Source organism: Bos indicus, chromosome 9 (assembly GCF_029378745.1).
Source record: "Bos indicus isolate NIAB-ARS_2022 breed Sahiwal x Tharparkar chromosome 9, NIAB-ARS_B.indTharparkar_mat_pri_1.0, whole genome shotgun sequence".
Lineage (NCBI taxonomy): Eukaryota > Metazoa > Chordata > Mammalia > Artiodactyla > Bovidae > Bos > Bos indicus.
This window is the reverse complement of record NC_091768.1, coordinates 767,493-792,479: the sequence shown is the minus strand read 5'-3', so window position 1 is coordinate 792,479 and position 24,987 is coordinate 767,493. Positions and strand designations below refer to the sequence as shown.

General features: G+C 39.4%; 1 protein-coding gene across 1 annotated transcript in view; it reads right to left on the bottom strand.

Moving 5' to 3' along the window:
* Window positions 1-24,987, bottom strand: part of PHF3 (PHD finger protein 3) — a 207,395-nt gene that overhangs the window by 21,480 nt on the left and 160,928 nt on the right. The window lies entirely within an intron of this gene.

Genomic DNA, 24,987 nt, shown 5'->3' with positions numbered 1-24,987 from the left:
TTTGTCAATTTTGGAACAAGCTTTAGTTTTATTGGTCTTTGCTATTGCTTCCTTCATTTCTTTTTCAATTATTTCTGCTCTGATCTTTATGATTTCTTTCCTTCTACTAATTTGGATTTTTTTTATTCTTCTTTTTCTAGCTGCTTTAGGTGTAATATTTTGTTTATTTGATGTTTCTCTTATTTCTTGAAGTAGGTTTGTACTGCTATAAACTTCCCTCTGTCCCTTGGTGTGAGTGAGGTGTTAAAGTCCCCCACTATTACTGTGTTACTGTCAATTTCCCCTTTTATAGTTGTTAGCATTTGCCATATGTATTGTGATATTCCTTTATGGGATGCATATATAATTGTTTTATCTTCTTCTTGGATTGATCCCTTCTTGATCATTGATTCCTTGATTCATTGTATTGATTTTAAAGGCTGTTTTATCTGATGTGAATATTGCTACATTCACTTTCTTTTGATTTCCATCTGTATAGAATGTCTTTTTCCAGTCCCTCATATTCAGTCTGTATGAGTCCTTAGGTTTGGAATGAATCTCTTGTAGACAACATATATAGAGGTCTTGTTTTTGTATCCATTCAACCAGTCTGTGTCTTTTGGTTGGAGAATGTAATCCGTTTACATTTAAGGTAATTATTTATATGTATGACCTTATTACTGTTTACTTTATTGATTTGGGTTTGATTTTGTAGATCTTTTCTTTCTCTTGTGCTTACTATCTAGAGACGTTCCTTTAGCATTTGTTGTAGAGCTATTTTGGTGGTGGTGAATTCTATTAACTTTTGCTTATCTGTAAAATTTTTCATTTTCCTTTTGAACCTGGATTAGATCCTTGCTAGACAGAGTAATCTTCATTGTAGCTTTTTTTTTTCTTTTCATCTCTTTAAGTATATCCTGCCACTCCCTTCTGGCCTGCAGAGTTTTTTGTTGACAGATCAGCTATTAGCTTTATTGGAACTCCCTTGTATGTTATTATTTTTCCCTTGCTGCTTTTAGTATTTTTTCTTTGTGTTTAATTTTTGTTACTTTGATTAATACATGTCTTGGTGTGTTTCTTTTTGGGTTTATTCTTTATGGGTTGTCTGGGCTTCCTGGACTTGGGTGGCTATTTCCTTTCCCATGCTAGGGAAGTTTTCATCTATAATCTCCTCAAGTATTTTCTCATACCATTTCCTTTTCTATTCTCTTTCTGGGATCCCTATAATTCAAATGTTGGTGTGCTTAATGTTGTCCCAGAGGTTTCTGAGACTGTTCTCATTTATTTTCATTATTTTTTCTTTATTCCACTCTGCTTCAGTTATTTCCAGCATTCTATCTCCCAGCTTACTTATCTGTTCTTCTGTCTCATTCTGCTATTGGTTCACTCTAGTGTAGCTTTTATTTCTGTTATTATGTTGTTCATTGTTGATTATCTGTTCTTTATTTCTTCTAGGTCCTTGTTAAATGTTTCTTGTATCTTCTCAATACATGCCTACATTCTATATTTTTGTGCCTCCATTTTATTTCCAAGATTTTAGATCATCTTTACTATCATTCCTCCTAATTTTTATTTTGGGTGGACTGAGTATTTTCTCTTTATTTGCTTGGCCTGGTGGGTTTTTACCATGATCCTTCATCTGCTGCATGTTACTCCTGCCTCAGAGGTTCAGGCCTGACCCTTGTTGGAGCAGCAAGACTCAAGTCATATAGCACAGAAGGGAAGAAAGAAACGGTGGGGGGTGGGGGGGGGGCAGGAATCAAACCAACCTACAAACAAAAAAGGACAGACTGACAAAACCCCAAGACAAATGGTAAAAACTACATTAATTAGACAGAAATACACAAAGAAACTCACAAACTCCCACACACAAAAGAAAAAAAAGAAGAAGAAGAAGAAAGGAACTGAAAAAGAAGAGAAATTAAAAAAAAAAATTAAAAACTAGAGTAGCAAAAATACAAAATGAAAACATGGTAGAAATGCAATATAATAAAAATCTATTCTAGAAATGTGAATAAAATAAAACAAATCCGTTTAAAAATAGAACATTTGGAAAGTTGTACTTTTCTAAGAATTAGTCCATTTCTTCCAAGTTGTCCATTTTATTGGCATATAGTTGCTGATAGTATAACTTTATAAAACCAAACCAGGAAGAAATAGAATATCTTAACAGAACCATCACAAGCACAGAAATTGAAATTGTAATCAGAAATCTTCCAGCAAACAAAAGCCCAGGTCCAGACGGCTTCACAGCTGAATTCTACCAAAAATTTGGAGAAGAGCTAACACCTGTCCTACTCAAACTCTTCCAGAAAATTGCAGAGGAAGGTAAACTTCCAAACTCATTCTACGAGGCCACCATCACCCTAATACCAAAACCTGACAAAGATCCCACAAAAAAAAAAAAAAGAAAAAAGAAAGAAAGAAAACTATAGGCCAATATCACTGATGAACATAGATGCAAAAATCTTTAACAAAATTCTAGCAAACAGAATCCAACAACACATTAAAAAGATTATACATCACGACCAAGTGGGCTCTATCCCAGAGATGCAAGGATTCTTCAATATCCACAAATCAATGTAATATACCACATTGACAAATTGAAAAATAAAAGCCATATGATTATCTCAATAGATGCAGAGAAAGCCTTTGACAAAATTCAACATCCATTTATGATAACAACCCTCCAGAAAGCAGGAATAGAAGGAACATACCTCAACATAATAAAAGCTATATATGACAAACCAATAGCAAACATTATCTTCAATGGTGAAAAATTGAAAGCATTTCCCCTAAAGTCAGGAACAAGACAAGTGTGCCCACTCTCACCACTATTATTCAACTTAGTTTTGGAAGTTTTGGCCACAGCAATCAGAGCAGAAAAAGAAATAAAAGGAATCCAGATTGGAAAAGAAGAAGTAAAAATCTCACCGTTTGCAGATGACATGATCCTCTACATGGAAAACCCTAAAGACTCCACCAGAAAATCACTAGAGCTAATCAATGGATAGACTACAGTTGCAGGATATAAAATTAACAGACAGAAATCCCTTGCATTCCTATACACTAACAATGAGAAAACAGAAAGAGAAATTAAGGAAACAATTCCATTCACCATTGCAATGAAAAGAATAAAATATCTACCTAAAGAAACAAAAGACCTATATATAAAAACTCTAAAACACTGGTGAAAGAAATCAAAGAGGACACAAATAGATGGAGAAATATGCCGTGTTCATGGATAGGAAGAATCAATATAGTGAAAATGAGTATACTACCCAAAGCAATCTATAGATTCAATGCAATCTGTATCAAGCTACCAAGTTCTGTATTTTTCACAGAACTAGAACAAATAATTTCACAATTTGTATGGAAATACAAAAAAAAAAAAAAAAAACTCAAATAACCAAAGCAATCTTGAGAAAGAAGAATGGAACTGGAGGAATCAACCTGCCTGACTTCAGGCTCTACTACAAAGCCACAGGCATCAAAACAGTATGGTACTGGCACAAAGACAGAAATATAGATCAATGGAACAATATAGAAAGCCCAGAGATAAATCCACACACCTATGGACAACTTATCTTTGACAAAGGAGGCAAAAATATACAATGGAGGTATATTAACATGTGGTGCTGGGAAAACTGGTCAACCACTTGTAAAAGAATAAAACTAGAACACTTTATAACACCATACACAAAAATAAACTCAAAATGGATTACAGATCTAAATGTAAGACCAGAAACTATAAAACTCCTAGAGGAGAACATAGGCAAAACACTCTCTGACATAAATCACAGCAGGATCCTCTATGACCCACCTCCCAGAATACTGGAAATAAAAGCAAAAATAAACAAATGGGACCTAATTAAAATTAAAAGTTTCTGCACAACAAAGGAAACTAAGCAAGGTGAAAAGACAGCCTTCAGAATGGGAGAAAATAATAGCAAACGAAGCAACTGACAAATAACTAATCGCAAAAATATACAAGCAACTCCTGCAGCTCAATTCCAGAAAAATAAACGACCCAATCAAAAAATAGGCCAAAGAACTAAACAGGCATTTCTCCAAAGAAGACATACAGATGGCTAACAAACACATGAAAAGATGCTCATCACTCATTATCAGAGAAATGCATATCAAAACCACAATGAGGTACCATTTCGCGCCAGTCAGAATGGCTGCTATCCAAAAGTATCTATAAGCAATAAATGCTGGAGAGGGTGTGGAGAAAAGGGAACCCTCTTACACTGTTGGTGGGAATGCAAACTAGTACAGCCACTATGGGGAACAGTGTGGAGATTCCTTAAAAAACTGGAAATAGAACTGCCATATGACCCAACAATCCCTCTGCTGGGCATACACACTGAGGAAAGCAGAATTGAAAGAGACATATGTACCCCAATGTTCATCGCAACACTGTTTATAATAGCCAGGACATGGAAACAACCTAGATGTCCATCAGCAGAGGTATGGATAAGAAAGCTGTGGTACACAATGGAGTATTACTCAGCCATTAAAAAGAATACATTTGAATCAGTTCTAATAAAGTAGATGAAACTAGAGCCTATTATACAGAGTGAAGTAAGCCAGAAAGAACAACACCAATACAGTATACTAACACATATATATGGAATTTAGAAAGATGGTAATGATAACCCTGTATGCGAGACAGCAAAAGAGACACAGATGTCTAGAACAGTCTTTTGGACTCTGTGAGAGAGGGCGAGGGTGGGATGATTTGGGAGAATGGCATTGAAACATGTATATTATCATATGTGAAATGAATCACCAGTCCAGGTTCGATGCATGATACAGGGTGCTCGGGGTTGGTGCACTGGGATGACCCAGAGGGATGGAATGGGGAGGGAGGTGGGAGGGGGGTTCAGGATTGGGAACACGTGTACACCCGTGGCAGATTCATGTTGATGTATGGCAAAACCAATACAATATTGTAAAGTAATTAGCCCCCAATTAAAATAAATAAACTTATACTAAAAATAAAAATAGAACATTAAAAAAGGTAAAAGTAAAAATAAAAAGTTTAATAGCAAAGGAACAGAAAGAGAGAGAAAGAGTGGTTGTAAGAAGAATATTATCCTGTGACATCAGTTATCCTAACCACAGAGTGTATTCTAGTCAATCTGACTACTCAGAAAATCCTCCAATGTTTCTAAGAAGATCTCTGGGCCTTCTGTGGACTGTAGTGTCATCTCCTACTCAGAGCTGGCCTTACTCCAGCTTGTTCTTGATTCCAAAGTCCACAATTGCCCCCAAAGTCCACAGTCTCAAGCTCAGTGCACGAATTTAATCCATTGCACCTCCCACTGCAGGAGTGAGCTCCTATTCTCATCTTTGATCACACACCCCCTGCTGCTCTGCTTTGCTTTTGGCCCTGCCTCTGTTTATAGGCCACCCTCTGGCATCTCTTCCCAACCTATACAAGAGGGGGCAAAGAATGAGGCTTATTAGGGCTCACTTAGTCAGGCTGAGGAGAGGGAGGAGTATAGTAGCCACAATTGGGATGTGCAGGGAGTGCTTGCAGTGGTAGAGACCTGCCAGATGTTACTACCGTCTCAGGTGGATTGTGCATTCTCCCAGAGGAATTGGCCCCAGGTCTTGGGTCCCTAGGAAGAACCAAGCTGCATAGGCTCCCAAGAAGGTGTGGGCAGTAACCTGTGCCTGTTCACGACTTGGTGGCTGCTTTGGTGACCATCAGGCCCACCTCTGAGGTGGCAGACCACAACCAGCTTGTCCTACCTATGGCATTCACAAAGACGGGGTCCTGTAGTCTGGGAATGCTTGTTTTAAGTTAGAGGGCCCACCGGGTTAGAGGCTCCTTAGGACAATGAACTCTTGACCCTTTGGCAGGCCCAGGCCTTTCCCTGGACTCCCTCAGCTGTGTAGTACCAGCCCCCTCAGATATCTCCATGGCAGTCAACCCCAATCTTCTCCCTGGTGTCCGACCCCAGAAGCCTGAGCCTCAGCACCCAGCCCCACTTGCTGCGTTGGGCGTGCAAACGGCCTCTCAGCTGGGAAGTGCTACTCGGCACTGATCTTTTTGTCAAATTCTTCCTGCTTTGTCTTCTACACACTTGTTACTGTGCTTCGCTCTGATGTTCTGAGGCTCATTCTTGTCCCCACAGGTACGGGGATTTCTGAGTGTGTGGAAACTTTTCTTCCTCTTTGAGATACAGGACCTGTCCCATTTGCTTTGTATCTTTATTTTCTTATTGCCTTTTCCTACTGACTTATGTTGAATGGCTCAGAGGTTAAAGCATCTGTCTGCAATGAGGGAGACCTGGGTTCGATCCCTGGGTCAGGAAGATCCCCTGGAGAAGGAAATGGCAACCCACTCCAGTATTCTTGCCTGGAGAATCACATGGATGGAGGAGCCTGGTGGGCTACAGTCCACGGGGTTGCAAAGAGTCGGACATGACTGAGCGACTTCACTTATGTGGAATTTAATTTGCTTTTTTAGAAGTCTGAGGTCTTCTGCCAGTGTTCAGCAGATGTTCTGTAGGAGTTGTTCCACATGCAAATGTATTTTTGATGTATCTTGATCTTTGATTTTTGATGCAGGAAGATGAACTCCATATCTTACTCCTCTGCCATCTTCAACCCCTCCTCCTCCTAAAATATATTTTTATGATCAATATTAATCAGAAAATTTGCAATTGTCTGTTCTATGTAAGAAACTAGCATCCAAGTTAGTGTTTCTATCGGTGGTATCTCCTCTTTTAGGTGCTACTGTTTAGTAACATCAATCTCTGACCTATGTTTTGGTTGTTATTAAAATCATCATTTCACATGCTATCTTTGTCTTTCTCATGTTAAAAAATGCACAAAGCCACAGAATTCAGATGATAACTTGAAACGTACACCAACCTCTACTTTCAGACATGAAAAGGCAAGTGACCTTCACTTCCCATACTGGTGCTGTTCTTCCTTGAGTCCCCAAAGCCAGATTCTGATTTTGCCAGACTTCACAAACATTGGACTCTGGACAAATTACCCTGTCATCTGGATTCCTCCCTTCAATTCATTTTGACCAGTATTTACTGGGAGCCTAGAAGAGGCATTCTTCCAGGTGCTGGAGACACAGTTGTGAATAAGACAGACAAGTTTCTTGTCTTCTCTCCCTGATCCCCCACATTCTATCAAACACAAAGGTCTGTCTATTTCACCTTCAAATGACTTTTTCACGTTTTTTCCTTCTTTCTTCCTCTCCTTGCTCCCAACTTATCTATCACAGGCTATCACAGAAGCAATAACCTCCTCTCTGTGTGTCATCCTGCCCTCTCCTCCTCTATTCTCCACGTTGAAGTCCCAAAGTATTCTGCCTAATCAGTATGTTTCCTCATAATATACCATTAAGATCCTTTGCATAACATATGCAAACTTGTATCAAGCCCTCACCAACTTGCACAATCTCTTTTTCCTTCATTCCGCCTCAACATCAGCACCTATGTACATCCTGGGTCATGTCACTGTGCCACATCACCATGTCCTCCACCTTCATGCCTTTGCCCTGGCTGCCCCATTTTCCCAAGCCACCTACACTTCACTTTCATGCCTCAAAAACTCTGCTATTTTTTAAGCTTTGGTTCAAAAGATCATTTTAAGTCCTTAACACTTCTAAGAAATTTAAGAATTCATCTCACTGCAGCTTGCAGGGAACAGTTATATTTTATTATAATTTTTTGTCTGGATCTCTCTCAACTAGGTCTGTGGTTTTTGTTTTTCTATCAAAAGTATCTGTCACATGTAGACACTCATTGCAGTTTTGAATGAATGAATACAGAAATCTCTGTCTCTATTACACTAAAATGTGTAATCAATTTAGGGAAGCACAATATATGTACTTAAATTTGTGAGCTGGTTGTGAACTTCAAATTTGCTACAACTTTGTTGACAACACTAATCCAAATATCTGAAATTATCTCTGGTACACACAGCATCCATTGCGGTGTCTAATACTTGTCTGGAACATAGGCATCATCAAATGCAAAGAAGTACATTACTAATAGAAGAGATGGAACTCAGAAAGTAGAATTCTCATCCAGCTATTAATAGGACAGTCAGGGAGTTTGCTCCATTTTTGTATGTTTCCTATCTTTTCCTTTTTCTACTTCAGCCAGTCCTCTACAATTAGTGCTGCAGCAGCCCCAATGGCATCCCCGGTTGCACTCTCTCAGCCCATCCCCAGCCCACCAGTCTGTGTGAGCAGCCAGTTTATTCCATCTAAGCACCATCACCCCATCTTCTCCCCCTTCCCTGTTCCCTCCTGCTGGAGCATTTGCCCCAGGCCTCTTCCTTTTCTTGATACAACCCATTCAGGTAGTGGTTCTCCTACAAACCTATATCCTACTTTTACAAAGCCTGTAGAGAACAGGTAGCTCCTATCCCATGGGTAATGCAATGGTAAAGAATCCACCTGCCAATGCAGGAGACATGGTTCAATCTCTGGATCAGGAAGATCCCCTGAAGTAGGAAATGATAACCCAAAGCAGTATTCTTGCCTGGAAAATTTCATGGACAGAGGAGCCTGGTGGGCTACAATCCACGGCTTCAAAGAGTCAGACACAACTGAGCACACAGGCACGTACACTCTGCTGTTACCATTTTCACGAAGCAAAAATAGTAGTATAGAAGCAATTGCATAATCCCTTAGCAAGATTAATATTAAATTCCTTTTGGATGAACTAAGGTTTTAATTTTTCTTTATATGCCCCATTGCAATATTCAAATGTCAGGTACTGGTTGAGAAATCAATAATCACATGCTTACTGATTGTTTCACTCACTAAAGGACTCACCATAGACAGCTTTCAGGGTTCATTCATAATACTCTATGGACATAGATTGATCTAGACTCTGCTGGAAAAGTTAGGAAATAAGTAAGGGGATGGGAGGACATGCATCACTGTTCACATCATTGAAATATAATTTTAAATCTCAATATTTTCTTGTATTAAAAAGTGTGATTCTATGACAGACTTTTTCAGAAAAACATACGCAGCTCCCTGAATATTTGATCTTTGTAGCTGAGCACTTGGAGAAGGCAATGGCACCCCACTCCAGTACTCTTGCCTGGAAAATCCCATGGACGGAGGAGCCTGGTAGGCTGCAGTCCATGGGGTCACTAAGAGTCGGACACGACTGAGTGACTTCACTTTCACTTTTCACTTTCATGCATTGGAGAAGGAAATGGCAACCCACTCCAGTGTTCTTGCCTGGAGAATCCCAGGGACGGGGGAGCCTGGTGGGCTGCTGTCTATGGGGTCGAACAGAGTCAGACACGGCTGAAGTGATTTAGCAGCAGCAGCTAAGCACTTTGTGTGTGTGGCTCTCTGTCCATCACCTGTGTGATATGCTGTATGCTGTATGCTGTGATAATTATGAAAGGTTACCTCATGTATCATGCAATTAATTTGCTTGTTTACTTCAAGTGTTAGTTATTAACAGTAACAGAAATAAGAGCACATAAATATAGCTGGATGTTCTTGTGTGGAAAAAATGAGGTGAATGTCATCTACAGAAAAAGAAAAATGAAGAGAGAATGCCACACAAAACCATCAGCTCAGACTTCCTTTGTGGTCCAGTGGTTGGGAATCTGCCTGCCAATGTAGGGGACATGGATTCAGTCTCTGATCCAGGAAGATTCCACATGCCATACAATTACTAAAGCCTGCACTCTAGAGCCTACATTATTGGGCCCAAATGCTACATCTACTAAAGCTGCTGCACATAAAGCATGTGCTTTGCAAAAAGAGAAGCCACTGCAGTGAGAAGCCTGTGCACTCCTCACCACAACTAGAGAAAGCCCTCACACACCAACAAAGACCCAGTGCAGCCAAAAATTAATTGGAAGAAGAGTATGAGAGCAGAGCAGCTCCTTCCTCTCTGGGCACATCACCCAGCCGCACAGCCTAAGCACACCTAATCACAACTAGCAGTGTCTGCCTATGTTCTACAACAGAAAAATGTTCATCAGGTGACTAGAAACCATGAGAATTTCTGCCTGATAACCTCAAACTATCAAATCTCCTTTTTCTTGAAAGTAAACATCCTGGACTGTATCATCCATGTCATCTACATTATTAAATAACTTGAGTGCTTAAGATTGCTCAAAAAGAAGGTATGCTAATTCACTTTACTGACTGAGAAATATGTAAAAATTGTGACCTTTGAGCAGTGCTCAAATAGGTTAAAAATGACAGAAGTATGTAGATCCTAGCAAATCATCTTCCTTGTTAACCTTATATGGAGGGGAGTAAAAAAACTCCTCTCATGAAAAAACTCTGTGTCAGTCACTAAAAGTCTCTGTATAATCATATTAATATAAATGCCAAATGTCATCTGTTATTGTGTGAATTTGCTCCTTTATTTCTCAGAGCTATGCATAAAATAGTGTCCTAAAAAACGCTGAATTCGGAAATAAAGTTAGTCCATAGCATGGGTGGCTGTTTGATATAGATTACTGCTTATATAACTATTAAGCCAAAAAATTCTCATCACAGTAAATTACAGGAAAGTGACACAAGGCATATACATTGATGTAAGAAACTATACCTTCAAGTTACTTCTCTTCACCTCCATGACTGATCCTTCAAAACAGTTTAGTTGGATCAGAATACACTGAAGGAATCAGGGCTAGAGCTTTGAGGACAAATAAGAAAAATTCTACTATTGTCACAGCAACTGGCTGTGCAGTGTGGCTTGTCCTGGACTAGTACAGGGAGAGGGCAAAGAGGGAACACAGAAACAGCCAGCCTTGAACTAGTCATGGAAGCATGGCCAAGAGTTTTAGCAATAGAATAATAAGAACATACTCTGAACAACTACATAAATAAATCATCTTTATATTCTCCTCAACCACAGAGAGAACTTCAAAACTGATGTTATGTTATCTCAGTCATGCAAATCTAGTTCACTACCAGAGTAGTTCTACTCATTTACGAAGTTTTAATTGTGGTAAAGGACACACTGAATTTAATTTAGACTAAAAGGACATTTTAATCCCCCCTTGTTAGTTGTCGAGCATTCCCCTGAATTGACCAGAACCCTCATGCGCAGACAGTGTCTGTGGATTTGGACAATAACATGTAGTTGCACACATAGCTGAGTGCCAGTTATAACTGAATGAGAAGTTAAATGCCAGTTATAACTTGCTGTTTGGGTATGTAACTCAAGAGTTAGAGGGTGAAGTGAGCTTCCTGGCCTTCTGGGTTCCCTCTCATTGGGCCTGCCCTCTGTGTCTTCTCCTTCCAGGGCTGAGAGGTGATGACTTCCTGGCCATTGGTCTGTGTAGAGGCCGCGTGGTTTACAGTTACAACCCGGGATCTGCCACAGCAAGTGTCAGCAGCAATCCCTTGGATCTGAGTCATGGGATCCACAAAGTCCATCTGGGGAGGTCCTTCCAAGCGGGCTGGCTGAAGGTACAGACTCACCACTCCATCTGTCCCACGATCTTACTGAGTGCTGCTGAGGGACAGAGATAAATGGGTCAGGCTGTCCGTCCCACGAAGTTCACAGATTTGGCACACAAAATGGAGCACTAGGGGATGATTGCAGCTAGGTGGTTGTGGGAGTAAACTAGAGGATGACTAACATAAATAAGGTGAGAGAGAGGATTCATGCAATACTTCTTTAAAGAGGTGACAATACATACCTTCAAGTAAATAGCAGTTCAAGAAAAGAACAGGGGCTAGAGTGGGCTTAAGAAATGCAGATAATTCCATTTGGCTTTCAGGCCAGGAGAAGCAAAAGAGGTAGACAAGGTCTGTATCATCAAAAGACTTATCTAAGAAGTTTAGATTTTAACCCAGAGTGCTATGGAGAGCTACTGAGAAATTTAAGAAGGGGGATGGGTGCCATGGTCAATTACCAATTTCTAATAAAAGACAGGTGGTCATTTGAGAATAGATGGGAGAGGAAATGGAGACCAGATGGAGGAGGCCCAATAGGATGCTAGCTCCTAAACTTTGAAGAACTTTGATTTTGATAAAAATGAAAAATCATGACTGCTATATTAATATGTTATGCAGAGAAGCAGGGAATTAAGTGGTGAAGTGTTTTTATTTTTATTTTTTCAACTTTATATACACATTTTAATTCTTTTTTTAAAACAAGGGCCATCTGGGGTTTTATTTTTAATTAATTAATTTATTCTAATTGAAGGATAATTATTTTACAATATTGTCGTGGTTTTTGCCAGATATTGACATGAATCAGTCACAGGTGCACATGTGTCCCCCCATCATGAAACCCCCTTCTACCTCTCTCCCCACTCCATCCCTCTGGGTTCTCCCAGAGCACCAGCGTTGAGTGCGCTGCTTCATGCATCAAACTTGTACTGGTCATCTATTTTACATATGGTAATATACACATTTCAATGCTATTTTCACAAATCATCCCCTCTCACCTTGCCCCACAGAGTCCAAAAGTCTGTTCTTTACATCTGTGTCTCTTTTGCTGCCTTGCATATAGGGTCATCATTACTGTCTTTCTAAATTCCATATATATGCATTAATATACTGGATTGGTGTTTCTCTTTCTGAATTACTTCACTCTGTATGATAGGCTCCAGTTTCATCCACCTCATTAGAACTGACTCAAATGCATTCTTTTTTATAACTGAGTAATATTCCATTATGTATATGTACCACAACTTCCTTATCCATTCATCTGCCAATGGACATCTAGGTTGCTTCCATGTCCTAGCTATTGTAAACAATGCTGCAGTGAACATTGGGCTACATATGTCTCTTTCAATTCTAGTTTCTTCAGTGTGTGTGCCCAGGGCATTGCTGGGTAGTATGGCCATTCTGTTTCCAGTTTTTTAAGGAATTTCCACACTGTTCTCCATAGTGGCTATACCAGTTTGCATTCCCACCAACAGTGTAAGAGGGTTCCCTTTTCTTCACACCCTCTCCAGCATTTATTTTTTGTAGACTTCTTGATATCAGCCATTCTGACCGATGTGAGATGAAACCTCATTGTGGTTTTGATTTGCATTTCTCTCGAAAGAGCATCTTAACAGTTTACTCTGAGGAATCAATTTCTTTTTTAATAGGTTTTGATTTTTTTTTTTCCTTTTGAAGGTAGATGATCAGCAAAATAAATCCACCATCTCCCCAGGAAAACTGGCTGGTCTCAATGCCTTCAGTCAGTTTTATGCAGGTGGCTACAGTGAATACATTCCAGATCCCCTGCCAAATGGAGCCAATTTCTAAAATGGCTTTCAAGGTAAGTCATAGACAGATTTTACACCATACCTACTTTTCTCAAAATCTGAGAAAAGAAAAAACGTTTACAGTATACTTCTAGTTCCAAAACAATCAATGAGGATTGCTTTCTAATTGGACTTGATCAGAGTGGGATTTTAATGGAAAGTATTCATTCATCATTTTTTTAATTGCTTACTATCCATGTCCTAAGTGTTGGGATGTTTCAGTGAACAAAACAAGGATTTCTGCACCCAACGGTTTACATACTAGTTGGATAAAGGCAGGAACAGACAATAAACACTAATTATAATAAATAAGTAAATTATATAGTAGTATAAGGTGATAATTTCTGTGGAGTGGAAAAAACAAGTAAAGCATGATATGGGGTATCAAGATTGTGGGTGATTTTTTATATAGGATATTTTTAATATGGTTAAGTATGGTAGACCTCATGGAGTCACAGTAAAAATTGACATTCCATATAACTTTGGAATATACTTGATATAAAAGATGAGAGACAGACTGCTACCCACACCATCAAGATACGGCTCACAGACATCATGAGAGGCCAAGGGGATTAAGAGAAAACATTGTGTTTGAGCAAGCAATCATATTGCCTTAGTCTATGTCCCTGTGTTCAAAAAGGAACATAGGCTCAGACCTTCCCTATAAAGCTGATTCACAGTAGGTTACAACATAAAGGTATGCTTTGAATTACTATAATAATGCATTTGGTGAAAATAAGCTTTTTTGGTGGCTCCTGTGTGTGCATGCATGCTAAGTCGCTTCAGTCATGTCTGACTCTTTGCGACTTTATGGACTGTTGTCCACCAGGCTCCTCTGTCCATGGGATTCTCCAGGCAAGAGCACTGGAGTGGTTTGCCATACCTTCTCCAGGAGCATCTTCCCAACTCAGGGATCGAACCCACATCTTCTGTGTCTCCTGCATTGGCAGGCGGGTTCTTAACCACTAGTGCCTTGGTGGCTCCTTATCCCAGAATATTTGGTCAAGAGGCTGCTCGCTGTATTGTTCCTAAGCCACTCACCCATGATCAAAAGCCCAAGGGTGGAGACCAGGATGTGATGAGACCTCAAACTCATTTTGGGCACTTGAGTTCTCTGCCTGCCTGGCAACACTCTTCTCTCCACCACCGACTTCTGCCTAAATGAAGATCCAGGGAGCCATGTACTTGAAACATACGAAAACAACACAGCTAATCTAACATAGTACAAGGTCAGGTTTCTATAAAATTAGTTCATCCTGCCAGGGCTCTCAAAGAAACATTTTCTTTGAATATGTAATCAGAGCTGGATTCTCAAAAGAGTATCTTTAAGAACAGTTTAAAGAATATTAAGGCCTATGATAAACATTTAACAATTCTTTCACTGCAAGAGATCATCTGAAGGGCAAAATAAATCAATGAACTTTTAAAATATTATATTCAAAGAAAAATATGGGTAAATGGGAGGGAAATAAACGTGAAGGAAAGCACATCTTCCACTCAATGGAACAGAGACCTTGTGGGGGTCATTTTTTCCCAGACAAAATGTTTCCACAGATGCTTTGGATATAGTGTCAGGGATGTGAGTGTGAACTCTGGAACCCAGCTTCCTGGATGTGTGTCCCACCCTGCCACCTGCAAGCACCACAGCCCTGGCAAGCCAGCCAATCTCCCATGGACTCACTGTGCCTTGGCTGTAAAATGGGGCAATCACAGCACTTTCCTCCTTCTGAGAGTGAGTTAATGGAGAGAGCACACAGACTGTCTGGCTTTGAGCTCTCACTGTGTCAGCAATGATGACAGAGCTGGTGGAAGAAGGTGGCACAGATCCAGTCACATCCTTGCTGCTCCTTCTCTGACTCTGGACTCAGGCTGCCTTCAGATTCAGCCTCTGCCAGCTAGTAGCTGTGTGACTTTTAGCCTGTTGCTTACAGTCCCTGAGCCTTCATTTTCTTCTCTGTTAAAAAAAAAAAAATACCCCATAGAGTACCTGTGAATTAAATAAGTAAAATAATTGTGTTAACTGCTTATACCAGAAACTAGGCACCTCACTCCATTACTCCTGCCTGGAAAATCCCATGGATGGAGGAGCCTGGTAGGCTGCAGTTCATGGGGTCGCTGAGGGTCAGACATGACTGAGTGACTTCACTTTCACTTTTCACTTTCATGTATTGGAGAAGGAAATGGCAATCCACTCTAGTGTTCTTGCCTAGAGAATTCCACAGACGGGGGAGCTTGGTGGGCTGCCATCTATGGAGTCGCACAGAGTCGGACACGACTGAAGTGACTTAGCAGCAGCAGTACATGATAAACACAATAAAGGGTATCCTATCCTGCTGTCAGAGAACTTGATACTTTTAAAGTTGTTGATGTCTTTCCTGGTGTCCTGCTGTCTTGTTTTTTCCTTTCTGTTGGGAACGTTTTTCCACATTTTGTTAACGAGAACAAACAGGCTTTCATCAATACTTGTCGTTTTTTCCTGAAATGTGTTAATGAACCTACATTCAGCACACACACAGCTGGCCCTTCCTCCAACAGAAACTACTAGATTGACAGGCTCCGAAGCACACCAAGCTTTTTAGGATGAAACTCTTGGGCGGTTCTACTTTGTAATTGCCTCTTAATCCAGGTCTTATGGAAACTCCAGGACCTTAGCTTAGCCCTTAATTTTATCATTCGTTTCTTTAATCCTTCCTGTCTGTATCTCCTCCATCAACAACTAGAATTTACTATGTACTGTAAATTATGGACAAGAATGACAAACCTATCATCACAACCAGATCACAGCTATACTAAAAACCTGATTATCCAGAGCTGATCTCACTAGCTCTAAAGAATAATACAAGATGACTTCTTTAAAATATAGATTTCTGGACCCTCCCCAGAATTGCTTCATCAAAATCTCTAAATGGGGGTTAAAATTTTTTTCTAAAAGATATGCAAATACCAGACCACCTGACCTGCCTCTTGAGAAATCTGTATGCAGGTCAGGAAGCAACAGTTAGAACTGGACATGGAACAACAGACTGGTTCCAAATAAGGAAAGGAGTACATCAAGGCTGTATGTTGCCACCCTGCTTATTTAACTTGTATGCAGAGTACACCATGAGAAACACTGGGCTGGATGAAGCACAAGCTGGAAGCAAGATTTCCAAGAGAAATATCAATAACCTCAGATATGCAGATGATACCATCCTTATGGCAGAAAGTGAAGAAGAACTAAAGAGCCTCTTGATGAAAGTGAAAGAGGAGAGTGAAAAAGTTGGCTTAAAACTCAACATTCAGAAAATGAAGATCATGGCATCTGGTCGCATCACTTCATGGGAAATAGATGGGGAAACAGTGGAAACAGTGTCAGACTTTATTTTTAGGGGCTCCAAAATCACTGCAGATGGTGATTGCAGCCATGAAATTAAAAGACGCTTACTCCTTGGAAGGAAAGTTATGACCAAACTAGACAGCATATTAAAAAGCAGAGACATTACTTTGTTAACAAAGGTCCATCTAGTCAAGGCTATGGTTTTTCCAGTCATCATGTATGGATGTGAAAGTTGGACTATAAAGAAAGCTGACCGCTGAAGAATTGATGCTTTTGAACTGTGGTGTTGGAGAAGACTCTTGAGAGTCCTTTGGACTGCAAGGAGATCCAACTAGTCAATCCTAAAGGAAATCAGTCCTGAATATTCATTGGAAGGACTGATGTTGAAGCTGAAACTCTAATACTTTGGCCACCTTATGCGAAGATCTGACTCATTTAAAAAGACCCTGATACATTTGAATCAGTTCTAATGAGGTGGATGAAACTGGAGCCTATTATACAGAGTGAAGTAAGCCAGAAGGAAAAACATAAATACAGTATACTAACGCATATATATGGAATTTAGAAAGATGGTAACAATAACCCGGTGTACGAGACAGCAAAAGAGACACTGATGTATAGAACAGTCTTATGGACTCTGTGGGAGAGGGAGAGGGTGGGAAGATTTGGGAGAATGGCAATGAAACATGTAAAATATCATGTAGGAAACGAGTTGCCAGTCCAGGTTCGATGCACGATGCTGGATGCTTGGGGCTGGTGCACTGGGACGACCCAGAGGGATGGTATGGGGAGGGAGGAGGGAGGAGGGTTCGGGATGGGGAACACATGTATACCTGTGGCGGATTCATTTTGATATTTGGCAAAACTAATACAATTATGTAAAGTTTAAAAATAAAATAAAATTAGAAAAAATAAATTAAAAAAAAAAAAACCCTGATACTGGGAAAGATTGAAGGCAGGAGGAAAAGGGGATAACAGAGAATGAGATGCTTGGATAGCATCACCAACTCAATGGACATGAGTTTGGGTAGGCTCCGGGAGTTGGTGATGGACAGGGAGGCCTGGCATGCTACAGTCCATGGGGTCACAGAGAGTCGGACACGACTGAGTGACTGAACTGAACTGAAAATTTTGCATTTCAGTAAGCCTCCCCAGATTTGGAAGCCACTACATTAGTTAATCATAACAAAGCAAATACAAGAGTTTTATGGAAAAATGTAATGATTAGGTTAAGGTTATCACATTTGTCTTTGGAATGATGATTAATCACCCAGTAAAAGAATATCTGACATAGACTTTCAAATTTCTATAAAGTGTCTAGGTACATAATTCGAATCCAGAAGTTCTCAGTACAATACAAACTTTTACTTTATTTTCTTTATAACCTTTCATGTTCATGAAGAAGTTATTTAACCCTTCTCCACATTAAAAAGTCTATATATGCTAGGCACAGAGAGCCTTGCTGTTTCCCCTGTCCTAATAAGAAGGATTTTTCCCTCATCTCTGAAGGTGTATCTCCTACGGAGCTGAAGGGTTCTCAGGCTGAGGATCATGGATGGGACTCAGAGAGTCCTTGCATCCCCTAAAATCACACATACAATTGTATGTGTACCTGTGTACATTTTTCTAGAGAGGAGAATCACAGCTTTCATCAATGTGCTAAGATCTGTTACTTTCACTGAAAGACCTATTTAATTCTAATATAGAATTAAACATTACTTTTAACTAGTGTAAACATGGGAAAATCTATTAATCCATCTATTGATTATTCTAGTGTCACAGTGACTCATGTTCATTGTTACAGAGATTATTAAACATTACTCATTTGAATAGAGTAGACATACAATAATGCATTAACAACACCGTGAAGATGTTATTTTAACCTGAGAATGCTTCACACTGTTAGTGCATACAGTTTCTGGGTACTTCAGCTTTTATCATTTTTTCTCTCTCTTTCTTTCTCTCTTTAAATTGCATGGGGTTTTTCATACCAGAGCCCATAAGGGAACAGTAAGAGTTTCCTGAAATAACTTAAAAATTCTCTTACTGTCAAAAAGTAGCTATCACTCATATGGAACTTCACCAGTTTTTCCAATATCATTGCTCCAAAAGTCTTTTTTATAGCTACTTTATCACATGGAAGATCTAGGCATGGAATACCTAGTGCATGGTACTATACTAAGCAGATTATGTTTAACCTGCTATATAAATAGCAATGGAAGTATACGATATATATTCTACAAATCACTTCCACTATAATTGCCTTTACACTGTATCTTGCATTGAATGACACAAAGTATCTCTCTGTGAAAGAAACAAATATAACAATCAGTATTATCCAAACGTTTCTCTAAATATAGCATTGTCATGTTTTTAGTCAAAACTGTATTTTAGCAGTTCCTCATAACAATTTTATTTATTCATATAAAAGATAAATGGTTTTAAATGAACACTTCAGACATTAATATATATTACAGTGATTTAAATAAAGTTCTTTTCAACATGTGATTATTTTTATAATACAAAAATATTAGCTTCCCACCATTTTTGCAAAAAGGAAATCTTTTTTCATAAAGGAAATACCATGATGAATTTCTGAGAGTATGAAAGGGAAAATAAGTCCTACCTGTTGCCAAACATTATACTCACTGCTGCTGCTGCTGCTGCTGCTAAGTTGCTTCAGTTGTGTCCGACTCTGTGCGACCCCATAGACAGCAGCCCACCAGGCTCCCCCGTCCCAGGGATGGAATAGTTACATTTGTCCCCATTTTAAAGGTAGAAAAATTGACAGATTTCAGTCATCTATCCATCATGTGGCAGAGATTGTAACTGAATCCAGACCCACCTGACTCCACCCTCTACTTACACTTTTCCTCTCTGCTGAGTGCATTTCACTCTGCAAAAGGAAGACTTTACATTCCATATGTAAATAAGATCATACATTATATATCTGGAAAAGACCTTTCTATGGATATGTGGAAAGGCAAATCCCTGAGAGAAAAAAAATGCAACATAAGTATAATAAACTTCTCTACCTAAAAATAAAAAGCCATCATAAGCAAAATCAAATGGCAAATATTAAATTGGAGAAAGTATTTACAACATGTGACAAATAGCTAATGTGCTTAAAGTATAAAGAGGTCTTTCAAGTATTTAACTGGGTATAGAATAAAAGAGTAAATAGAGAAAAGCAGAAAAATTAGAAACTGAAAGGGAAAAATTACAAATGACTAATAAATTCATTAAAAGGCTTTCAACCACAATTAAAAATGGCAAAAGACTTTTTTTAATTTATTTCCTTTAAAAATAAAACAGATGATAACATCTTACATTGTGGTTTCTGTGAAGAGGCAGGTGTCCACATGTTTGGTGGGTTAATTGTAGCTGTGAAAATATCCATGACAGTTGAAGACACCATGAAGCATCCATGTCTTTTACCCTAGCATTTTACTTCTGTAAATTTATAATAAGGAAATTATTATCAAATGCACAAATATATGCACATGATAATATTTCTTATAGCATTATTTTTAATAACAAAATATAGAAATGAGTCAATTGCCCAATAATTGATGGTTGATTAAATATCATGATATAAAAGACTATTATGCCATCATTTAAAAACATTTAATGCTATGAGAAAAGAGTTAATGCTTTTCCTGCTATATAAATTTTTGACATAATATATACATTATATATTTAATACAAGATTCCACTTTCGTCTAAAAGAAAATACAACTAAGCATACAAAAATTCTCTCTCTCTCTCTCTCTCTCTATATATATATATATACACACAATCAGTCAGTCAGTTCATTTGCTCAGTTGTGTCTGACTCTTTGCAACCCCACAGACTGAAGCACGCCAAGACTCCCTGCCCATCACCAACTCCCAGAGTTTACTCAAACTTATGTCCATTGAGCCGGTGATGCCATCCAACAATCTCATCCTCTGTCATCCCCTTTTCCTCCTGCCCTCAATCCCTCCCAGCATCAGGGTCTTTTTAAATGAGTCAGCTTTTTGCATCAGGTGGCCAAAGTATTGGAGTTTCAGCTTCAACATCAGTCCTTTCAATGAACACCGAGGACTGATCTTCTTTAGGATGGACTGGTTGGATCTCCTTGCTGTCCAAGGGACTCTCAAGAGTCTTCTCCAGTACCACAGTTCAAAAGCATCAATTCTTTGCCGCTCAGCTTTCTTTATAGTCCAAATCTCACATCCACACATGACTACTGGAAAAACCATAGCTTTGACTAGATGGACCTTTGTTGGCAAAGTAATGACTCTGCTTTTTAATATGCTGTCTAGTTTGGTCATAATTTTTCTTCCAAAGAGTAAGTGTCTTTTAGTTTCATGGCTGCAATCACCATCTGCAGTGATTTTGGAGCCCCCAAAACTGAAGTCTGCCACTGTTTCCACTGTTAATCTATTGCCCATGAAGTGATGGGACCAGTTGCCATAATCTTAGTTTGCTGAACGTTGAGTTTTAAGCCAACTTTTTCACTCTCCTCTTTCACTTTCATCAAGAGGCTCTTTAGCTCTTCTTCACTTTCTGCCATAAGAGTGATGACATCTGCATATCTGAGGTTATTGATATTTCTCTTGGAAATCTTGCTTCCAGCTTGTGCTTCATCCAGCCCAGCATTTCTCATGATGTACACTGCATATAAGTTAAATAAGCAGGGTGACAATATACAACCTTGACATACTCCTTTCCCAATTTGGAACCAGTCTGTTGTTCCATGTCCAGTTCTAACTGTTGCTTCTTGGCCTGCATACAGATTTCTCAAGAAGCAGGTCAGAAGGTCTGGTATTTCCATCTCTTTAAGAATTTTCCAGAGTTTGTTGTGGTCCACACAGTCAAAGGCTTTGGAATAGTCAATGAAATAGAAGTGCATATATATATATATATATATATATATATATATATATATATATATAGTGGTGGTTTAGTCACTAAGCTGTGTCCAACTCTTGTGACCCCATGGACTGTAGCCTGCCAGGTTTCTCGGTCAATGGGATTCTCCAGGCAAGAATACTGGAGTAAGTAGCCATTTCCTTCTCCATAATGTGTATTCAGTTCAGTTCAGTTCAGTTGCTCAGTCATGTCCGATTCTAAGCAACCCCATGAATCGCAGCACGCCAGGCCTCCCTACCCATCACCATCTCCCAGTGTTCACCCAAACTCACATCCATCGAGTCGGTGATGCCATCCAGCCATCTCATCCTCTGTCGTCCCCTTCTCCTCCTGCCCCCAATCCCTCCCAGCATCAGAGTCTTTTCCAATGAGTCAACTCTTCGCATGAGGTGGCCAAAGTACTGGAGTTTCAGCTTTAGCATTATTCCTTCCAAAGAACACCCAGGGCTGATCTCCTTTAGAATGGACTGGTTGGATCTCCTTGCTGTCCAAGGGACTCTCAAGAGTCTTCTCCAACATCACGGTTCAAAAGCATCAATTCTTCGGCGCTCAGCTTTCTTCACAGTCCAACTCTCACATCCATACATGACCACTGGAAAAACCATAGCCTTGAATAGATGGACCTTTGTTGGCAAAGTAATGTCTCTGCTTTTGAATATGCTATCTAGGTTGGTCATAATTTTTTTTCCAAGGAGTAAGTGTCTTTTAATTTCATGGTTGCAATCACCATCTGCAGTGATTTTAGAGCCTAAAAAATAAAGTCTGACACTGTTTTCACTGTTTCCCCATCTATTTCCCATGAAGTGATGGGACCAGATGCCATGATCTTCATTTTCTGAATGTTGAGCTTTAAGCCAACTTTTTCACTCTCCACTTTCACCTTCATCAAGAGGCTTTTTAGTTCCTCTCACTTTCTGCCATAAGGGTGGTGTCATCTGCATATCTGAGGTTATTGATATTTCTCCCTACATTGAAAAATGTTACTTTATTTTTTAATATTTATTTATTTTGGTTGCTCCAGGTCTTCGTTACTGCACACGGGCTTTCTCTAGTTGCAGCAAGTTGAGGCTCTAGTTGTGGTGCATGGCCTTCTCATTGTGGTGACTTCGCTTACTGTGGAGCACAGACTCTGGACCGCTGGCTCAGTAGTTGAGGTGCTCAGGCTTACTGCAGCACTGAGGCCCTGAAGCATGTGGAATCTTCCCAGACAAAGGATCAAACCCATTTCCCCTGCATTGCCAGGTGGATTTTCAACCACTGGACCATCAGAGAAATCTGAAAAATGTTATTTTAAAAATTAAAAATAATTGTCCTCTTGCTTTATTCATTTCTTCCATTTTAAAATATGAAGCACTTTCTTCTTTTCAAGGTTGTATTTTTACTCTTCAAGTTCACACTAAGAAGAAAAGCCATTTTAGAAACCTGGAAACTCCTGAGGGCCACCCAAATACTGGGCCAGGGTGATGCTTCTCCTTGTCACCTGATTAACTGTGGCAATGGTGGCATATGTGTGGAGAATGGATCAATGGTCTAGTAATTGTGATGTTATTAGGAAACAAAGTGGCAGGTGATTTGCATTCTATCTGGTCTCCACTGGCACAAACTAGGAACACACACTGATTCTTATGTTTTTATGGAGACTTGCTAGGTGACTGGGGGACAGATAAAGGCAAGTAGGGAAGGATCGGCACAGTGTTTATCCCTTCTTTTAAATAATGAAAATGAATCACTACATCTCATTCCAAGCACCATGAAAAAATAAGCCATCATAAATTCATAGTGTTGAGAGAATGTTTCCAGAAATGTTTGCCATACAAGGGCTTACATACAGTTTGCATGTGTGATCTGCTTTTGTATTTGGGTTCTTTTGGAAAGGACCCTCTCTAGGTGGACCCCAGCAAGGCTGCAAACTTTGATTTCTTAACTACTTTAATATGAAACAAAATATAAGCCTGTTGATTAGGAAGAAATAAACCAAAGGAATTTTGTCTTATAAATAAGTTATTTCATTGAGCACATCCTCTGTGCATAAGTGGCACATGGCAGGCTCCAGGAATATATCAAATAAAGAGGGAGGAAGCACTCTATCCTTCAGTTTCTTACATTCCAGCTACCCATATATTTCTAATATCTCATACATATGTGAGATGGCCGTAGAAGTGATTTCTCCAAGTTTCTTCCCCAGGACAATTGGAAGGTATGATTCACTGCTAACATGGGCTACTGCAAAGTACGTGGGGTATTGGAGTGTCAGAGTCTCCCCTGGAAGACAGGGGATAGCAGGTGGTTGTGAAAGTCCCTAACAGTTCCCTTCCACCTCCTCACTATGAAATGATCAAAAACAAAGTGCAAAGTTCAAAGAGCTGCTCATCACTGTACCTTGGCCTGGTTTAGAAAACACTTAGAGAGGTGGTGGATGGGGGAGGAGATGGTCATTAGATCTTCCTGTTTCTTACCAAAACACTTAAATTTCTCAGAACATGAGAAGACACGTCTTAACCCTTCCCAACAAGCTATAAAGCCCTAAGTAATCTGGCCCTGCAACCTCTCAGATGCTCTCTTACTCCTCACTCACCACAGTTAGCCTACTTTTATTTTTGAACACACCAAGTTCATTTCTGTTTCCAGACCTTCCTGCTATGTCTTCTGGCTGGAGGACCTTTGCCACCAGTCTCCACTTGGCTGCCTCCCTCTAGTCATTGGCTCACCTCCTCAGAAAGGGATTCCCTAAGATCAGCCCAAAGCCATCCCCTCCCTCTGATCATTATCACGATATTGTATTTTACCTTCTCCATAATATATTGTTCCCCTACATTGTTTATTATTTGTTTGTATATTGGCTACTATTTTTCTCTGACAAGAGGCCTGATCATTCATCCTACCATTGTATCCTTCATACCTAGAGTAGCAAGCTTTCATTAAGTGTTCATTCAGTTAATGAATCAATGAAAAAGTAGAAGGAATCTTCATTCCAAAAGTTCTAAGCAAAAGTACAAATGGAAGGACAAGTAAACTGATCCCATGCTCACAGTAATGAAACTAAATTGACCAACCAAAATATTCTATTGAATGTCTATGAGAAATGTGACTGAAGAAGTATAGAAGGATGAGAAACTTACATGAAAGGTAACAGATTTTATTTACATCAAGAATGAGACACACATAGTTCCTGAGCAGGAAAGAGCCATGGTAATGACAGATGTTTGCATGTCTTAACATCCTTTGCAGGATGGGTATATGGGGGTTACTCGGAGACAGTTTTGGAAATCCATGCACGCTGTAAAAGTCCTAGTTTTATGAAATAGCCACAGAAAGGAAAGAAAAAATTAATTTAGAATATATTACAGAGAAATATTCATGTGACCTGCTGAATATGAGTTTGTGGCAGGAGGGGAGTCCAGTCTGAATTAATCCAATCTGAGTTTGAATAGGCTTGCTATGCTCTGGGTTGTCCAGGACACCTAATGTGCACAGTAATAAATGAAAAATGTTAATTTATTAGCTGAATTTTATGGATATTTTTCAGGAAGGACATG